General features: G+C 40.1%; 1 long non-coding RNA gene across 1 annotated transcript; it reads left to right on the top strand.

Annotated features, from left to right (window-relative positions):
- The first annotated feature begins 972 nt into the window (after positions 1-972).
- LOC103458056 (uncharacterized) lies at positions 973-1,587 on the top strand. Its single transcript, XR_532527.1, has 2 exons — positions 973-1,434; positions 1,507-1,587. It is a non-coding gene; the product is annotated as an uncharacterized LOC103458056 (long non-coding RNA).
- Positions 1,588-7,206: the final 5,619 nt, after the last annotated feature.

Below are 7,206 nucleotides of genomic sequence, written 5' to 3'. Positions count from 1 at the left end.
TGTAAGTGTCCCACACTTAGCCAAGTTACACAAGCACAAACATTAAGTAAGCAGACTGAATCTGGGAAGCCTACACTGAGTTTGTCCAGTGATAACTGGCCATGTTATCATTTTCTGTACATGTTTTGCAAATCTTCTCGTCTCCATTAGCAAACACTCACAAGCTGCTCATTTCTGAGTTTCCAACACATTTTCTTGGCTCTCCTTATTTTCAGAAACTATAATAAGTAGGTGGGTGTAACAAATGCACACCTCCCAGAAATTTCAGACAGTCTTCTTCAAGTTTGCTTCTAGAATGGTTGGCACAGAATATGGATAAATTTAATTACAAGCTTTCAGCCTGTTGCTTACATGACATTGTCCAGAAATGTTGCCACGCCAACAGCAGTAAATCAAGCCTGCCTTTGCTACTGAAACTGTGTATTTAACTCAGTCTTGGATTTGTGGTTTTATACAATTTCTGTAAAAGTCAAACCACATTGTAAAAGTCAAAGAAGCTGTAATAATTGTAACAGCTAGTATTTCATTATAATATAACATTTAGTGTGTTGTTAGCTGAAGAGAAATCAGAAATAAAAATGAAAGGTTTGGAAAAAGAAATGAATATACAGTATATGTTACTAAACTAATAAGTAGCATGCCAAGAGGTGAAAAAAAGAGATTAGTATAATTAGATTTCCATGTGCCATTTCTTGTTTATATTGTAACCAATGTACAGTATAAACATCACTACTGTTTATATATATGACGAATTAACAATGTCAGCAGATACCACAACTCAGTGGCTGGGGCATGTCTACTGTAAGGATATGTGGAAGTGAAGTTTTAGGACTACAAGTTAATCTTGGTCTCCATCAAAACATAAAAACATGAAACACACTCATGGCTTAGTTAAAATCTGTACTGAATCTGGAGATGTTATTTCAAACATGTTGTTTATGTTTGAAATAAATTCTACATAGAGTGGGACAGTGAGGCATCTTGTCTCTGAAAAGAACTGTTTGAAATGACCAGCTGTTTGAAAATAACTTAATTTACAACCATCATGGCAGTGTCAGGGATTGTGTTTCTTCCCTCTTTTATTTTGTTAGTTATTTGCTTTGTTTTGGGTTTGAGTTTTTATTGTCGTTGGAACCGTCATTCAGACGCCACTCCTCGTGTGTTCCTACCTCCTGTGTCCTCCCTCGACGCTGTCGGTGTTACCGGTCAGACGCCACTCCTCGTGTGTTCATCTTCTCCCTTCGTCGATCCTTCTCCGGTGGATTCCCCTTCGGGACTTTCCGGGTCTGGAGACCCAAGCCCGAACCCAACCGGAGAAAAAGTACTACTAAACCGAAGTCAAGGCCGCTCCTCCATCCGTTAACTAACCTGTCCGCTCTCCAACGAGTCATACAAACCAACGCTATACTCAAGTCCTCCTCACCTCCCTACCAAGTAAGCATCTCCTGATTTATTCCTGGAAAACATTCACCTTCCCGTTTCTAATCTTGTGTCTCTTGTTGGCAGTAAGACGACCCGGTCCTCAGTTCCAGTATTCATTTCCCATTCCCTTTTCCCTGACTTCAATAAATCATCATTGTACTTTTATCCATCTCTTCTGGTTGTGTTCTTGCATGTGGTTTCGAAAATTGAATACCATCATGACAGGCAGGGAGTTCTCACACCTCTGCAAACAAGCACTTAAGGTCTTTTCTGATATCAAATCCCAGATTTTAATTTATTAGCAGTACTAACGGGCTCAAAGTTGAAAAGGAACTTAAGATCTTAAAACACCATGCAACAACATAGCCACAACCCATATTAATCAAGTACCTAATATGGAATCGGATCATGCTACATAATTGTCATCATGTGGGGAAAATACTAAGTAAAAGCAGTCTATGTTTACTTCACTGTTGCTGCTGAGGGGTTGCTGATGCTGATAGTGCTGAGAGCTGTGTTGATCTGAGAGTGTATTTGTTGAAAAGACCGTAAGAGATGGTCGCTGATTATGAGGTATATTATAAAATAAGCAAATTTGGTACCGTTTAACTGAATAAATTCTAGTAATATCAGACTAATTCCATAGCAACTCAGCTGAATACTGTTTTATTGTCAGGTGAAGGTGGGCGGAGGCAGGTGGTACCGGGGGATTGAGGTGGGTCACGGTGAAAGTCGAGATCCTGTTTGTTTATATCAGGTTGCCTGACCTTTATATTCATAAGGGAAATTATGAATATAGATAAAACCATCTTTTGTGACTTTGTCATCAGATCTGTTTTTATTCACAAACATGTCTATGTTGAAAAAAAATATTCTTTCCCATAATATATCTGGAGGGTGCAGTTTCACCCCTCCCGACACAAAACCTGCTCAAATTTGAGAAGCTGATTGAGAAATGATGTTTAGCTGGGATAGAACTGGCCTTCAACAGCTACAGCATAAAGCAGTGGTCCCCAAAGTCGGTTCTAGAGGATCGGCATCCTGCATGTTATAGGTCTCTCCCTGGTTTAGCACACCTGGATCAAATGATGGCTCATTAGAGGCCTAAGAAGAACATTGACATGCTGAAAAGGTTGGTACTACCACCAGGGAGAGAACTAAAACGTGCAGGATGCCAGCCCTCTAGGACCGACTGTGAGGACCACTTGCATAAAGCATTAAAATATTATATGATTAGACTCTCAATTGTCTGTGGATTCTTTCACTTGTATTTTTCATCTTCCTTTTTTTGTATTACTAAGTATTTTGTGGTTGGTACATGATGTGCAGTTCTTTCATCTTTCATCTAGTTGGTACACTCTTAAGACAAACACTCTCACTTTGCTCTTTTTCAAATTTATAAATAATAATTTATAGATAATAAAACCTGTAACATAATTATTTTTTTAAACCAAGAAATGAAAAAATATATTAGTCAATTACGCCTCCCTTTTCCATAACAGTGTATGATTGGATTTAATATAATTAAATCCAAGCATTTAATAAATGTGGGAAGATTTCATGGCAGATATTCTTGTGTGGGAATTTCATATTCCTGTCTGATAAAAGAGCCAAAAGTCTATCACTGTTTTTTCCTGAGTTTATCCTACAATCTTTTGCTTCACTCAATTTGCCATGCAGCTTTCAAGGTCCACTGTAAAGCAGGATCAGCTTTACATGTAGTAGAGCTTGTGATTTGATATTGGTTCCCCATTTCCCTGCGAACTTGGTCCATCTGTGTCTTGTTCTGGCTCAGTTCCATACAGTCACCTGTCATGCCAAGAAACCCACAGTAATCCATATGTCCATGCCTCCAACAGTTCTCTTTTCTGTGCTTCTAACTGTTTCTTCCTGTTATGAAAAGATCTTTAATTGTTGTGGCACACAGGCCATTTTGCTGAAATAAATTAATACTGTTTTGTGTTTTTTGGTGTGTGTGTTATTTACTAGTTCTGTTGCAGTTTGATGCGGCTGCGGAGGGGGTCAGTCTCACTCCGCTGTTGCTAGGAGACGGGTTGGAACGGATGTGTCTTCTTCCAACGGCTGTGTAGCGATACCGCTAATGGAGTTACTTTTGTAACAATTATTAAATTAAAATGCTGAGGACTCAATCACAACATCTCGCTTGATTGTTTGTCACTGTTACATTTTTGGTGAGCCGGAGCCCGGAGGAGTTTCAAGTAAAAGTAACTAATCCAAATGAGACGAACCGAAGACGGAGGAGAAGCTACCGATGGAACAGCTTCAAGACGAAGTGAGCAGGACGCTGCTGAAAGTTGGAGAAGTCAGAGCTGATTTTAGTTTGTAAACACCTCAAGAGTGATAAACCTTCAGGAGGGTTTACTGGCCAAGCTCAGTGTTCCCTAATCAGACTAGCAGAGAGAACACTGGACGATATTGGAAATGAGAGAGAACCTGTTTCTCCAGAATTTAATCACTTTCATGGAATCTTGGACATTGGAGGATGCCGGAAAGCCAGAAAAGACACAAGCTGATGAAGGTGAATTAAACTCACTAAAAGTCAAGTACAAGGAATTACATGAGGAACATAAAGCCTGACAGTTTATAGAGTAAGAAATTGGGGTTTTAGAGAAGAGACTGAGCATGACGGTGCATATGGAGAAGACTGAACCACACTGTGCTCCATCACCTCAAATACCAGAAGTGACCCTCAGGCAGGAGTTTCGGATTTGTGTGCAGATTGGAGAAGCTGGTCAGAGGGATAAATTGCCCAATACAAGCCTCTTATGGCCCTCTCCTTTGTCAAATTTTTGTGGTTGTTGTGTTATCCCCTCTCCTCACAGAGTCCAAGTGAATGTGATAAAAGGAGGGATTTATTGACAACAAAAATCCCAGAAGGCTCATACAAACTGTGGGGGAGAAAGGGACAGTTAGAAAGAAATCAAAGAAAATAAAACAAAACAGGGCCTAACTACCGTCTATGCTAAAGAAAAGAAACAGAAAACAAAAACCCTGCCTACCTAATCTAACAAATATTTCCACCAAAACGTAACATGGGTGGCACCAACCTACTTATCTAGTGTATCTAACAGAAAAACACCTTTGTGATGACATGTACAGGGTACCCCAAACTTACCTACTCCTCTAACTCCCACCACAAACCTTTACACAAAGAGCAACATTCTTAGACCACTTTTTATGACAGATCTTGAGGTTGTACAAGAAGTCTTTGATTTTGATTGTACATCCTGGAAAGAAAGACAAGTGGGTTATGGTCTGTGAAGACAGGTCCACACTCAAGCCAAGTTTAGCTTCAAAATGCTGTAATGCCAAGAGTAGTGCAAGCGCTTCCTTCTCAATGGTAGAATATCTACTTTGATGAAGATTAAACTTCCTTGAGAAGTAACTCACAGGATGCTCTATACCATCTTTATCATCCTGCAGAAGGACAGCTCCTACCCCAACAGCACTGGCATCTATGTCCAGCTTAAATGGCAAACTGAAATTTGGGGCGGAAAGAACAGGAGAACAAGAGAGCAATCCTTTAAGATGCTCAAACGCATGCTGACATTCATCCGATCAAGTAAAAGGTCTAGAAGGGCTGGTCAAAGCTGTTAAAGGAGCAACTACCATAGAAAAGTTTTTGCAAAAGCGACAGTAGAATCCTGCCATCCCCAGGAATCGACGGAGCTCCCTTCTGCTTGAAGGAACTGGAAAGTCAGAAATGACTTTGACTTTAGCATCCACAGGACACACTTTTCCTCCACCAACCTGTTGGCCAAGATAGAGAATGGTACCTTTACTAAACTCACACTTTGAAAGATTGAGTGTTAGTGAGGCAGCTGAAAGACATTTGAAGACCTCAAGCAAAGCTGCAAGATGGTTAGACCAGTCATTTGAGTATACAACAATGTGGTCAAGTCTTTGAAATGTAGCTGCATTACACCCAGCAGTTTGGCACATCTCCCAGTACTTTATTTACAAGTCTTTGAAATGTAGCTGCATTACATAGCCCGAAAGGCATCACTGTGTACTGGAGAAAACTGTCTCGCGTAACAAAAGCAGAGATGTCAGAGGTCTGTTTTGTTAGAGGTACTTSCCAATACCCTTTCAGCATGTCAAGTTTAGTGACAAATTTTGCTGGTCCAATTTCATCAATACAGTCTTCAATGAGAGGCAACGGGTGTGCATCAAGGACTGTTACAGCATTCACCTTACGAAAGTCTGTGCAGTACCTTGGACTTCCATCAGCCTTCATGTCTAATAGACATGGAGAACTCCATTGGCTGTAACTCTGAATGGCAAGTCGATTTTTAACAAGGTACTCCACTTCCTTTTTCATGACCTCCCTCTTTGTGGGATTGACACAGTATGCTCTCTGCTTTATGGGTGCAGGATTGGCAAGAACAATGTCATGAGACACCACACTATTTTTGGTAGGAACATCCCCAAACAGACATTCGAAGTCTGATATAAGGTTTCTAACGTCCTCCACTTGGTCATCTGATAAATCTGAGAGATAGTCAGGCAGGTTAGCCAGTATTTCACTATTACTAAGCCTTGCAACTTGTGGTGGATCTTTGCACATTACCACATCCTCCTCAGGCAACTTTGAAACACAGGTTACAGGGCAAAGAGCTTCAACCTGACTGACTCTGTGTTGGTTGGTCAGTCCCCCTTGAATGATAACATGACAAAGTCTGGTCTTGCGGGGGCGATCAGAAGTTTGAATAATGTAGTTTGTTTCACTAAGTTTCTTTTCTACCACATATGGTCCAGAGAACTTTGTTTCCAAAGAAGAGCCAGGGATGGGTAGCAAGATCAAAACCTTATCACCAGGGGGAAACTCACGAGTGACTGCTGTCTGGTCATAATGTCGTTTCATTTTGACCTGCTTTAAAGCTAAGGCATTCTGTGCAAGAGAGCAAGCTGCCTGATGGCACCCTCTTATCTTTGAGACATACTCTGGAATACTTTTTACAGAGTGAGAGTGTTAGAGATTTTTTAGTATTATCATTTTGTTATTACTTTAGTTCATATTCCATCTAATGTTAATCAATAGTTAATAAACATTCAGTCTAATGTTAATCAGTAATGATTACTTTAGAATCTAAAGGGCTAATGATCTAAAGCTAGATCATTAACCCAACATTATATTGTTATAGATTATTGTGATTTTCAATTTTCATTTCTGTTTCAGGACTCACCTGAAACAGAAATGAACTACAATCAGTTGCATGTAACAATGAACATTCTAAATGATCCACAGGATGATTATGTGCAAACGTTTTTAGAAACAAATCCTGTGACACTTGCTGTGACCGAAATGTTCACAGACCGATGGTCTTATGCAACTGTGACTTCCGACTAGTCAAACAGAAACGTATAAGTTACCTGCTAATCCACACATTTCGCTTTTCAAGCCACATAATATCACATGGGCAGACGTGGGTAACAGAATCAAAATGGCTGCCGAAGCYACTGATTTCAAAGATGGTGAAGATGGTTGGAGCTACAGTCCCAGCTGTGATGTCTGGAAACAATCACTTTGTGAAGTTGTTACAGGCACAGCTCAAGTTCAGCTCAAGTTCATGCACTTGAGTGACACACAAACATATTTCTGACAGAAAAAGAGGAAGCTGAATTAGCTGAGCTTCCAGAAAATTTGTGGACAAAAGATCCCTCTGATGTTGGATTACTTGGTTCAATTCCCCCGGTACAAATTAAAGCAAAATCTAGCTGGAGGCCTAGAGTAAAACAATACCCTTTAAAAGCGGAAGCACT

Source organism: Poecilia reticulata, linkage group LG21 (genome assembly GCF_000633615.1).
Source record: "Poecilia reticulata strain Guanapo linkage group LG21, Guppy_female_1.0+MT, whole genome shotgun sequence".
Taxonomy (NCBI): domain Eukaryota; kingdom Metazoa; phylum Chordata; class Actinopteri; order Cyprinodontiformes; family Poeciliidae; genus Poecilia; species Poecilia reticulata.
Note: the sequence above shows the minus strand (reverse complement) of the source record. Positions and strands in the feature narration are given on the sequence as shown.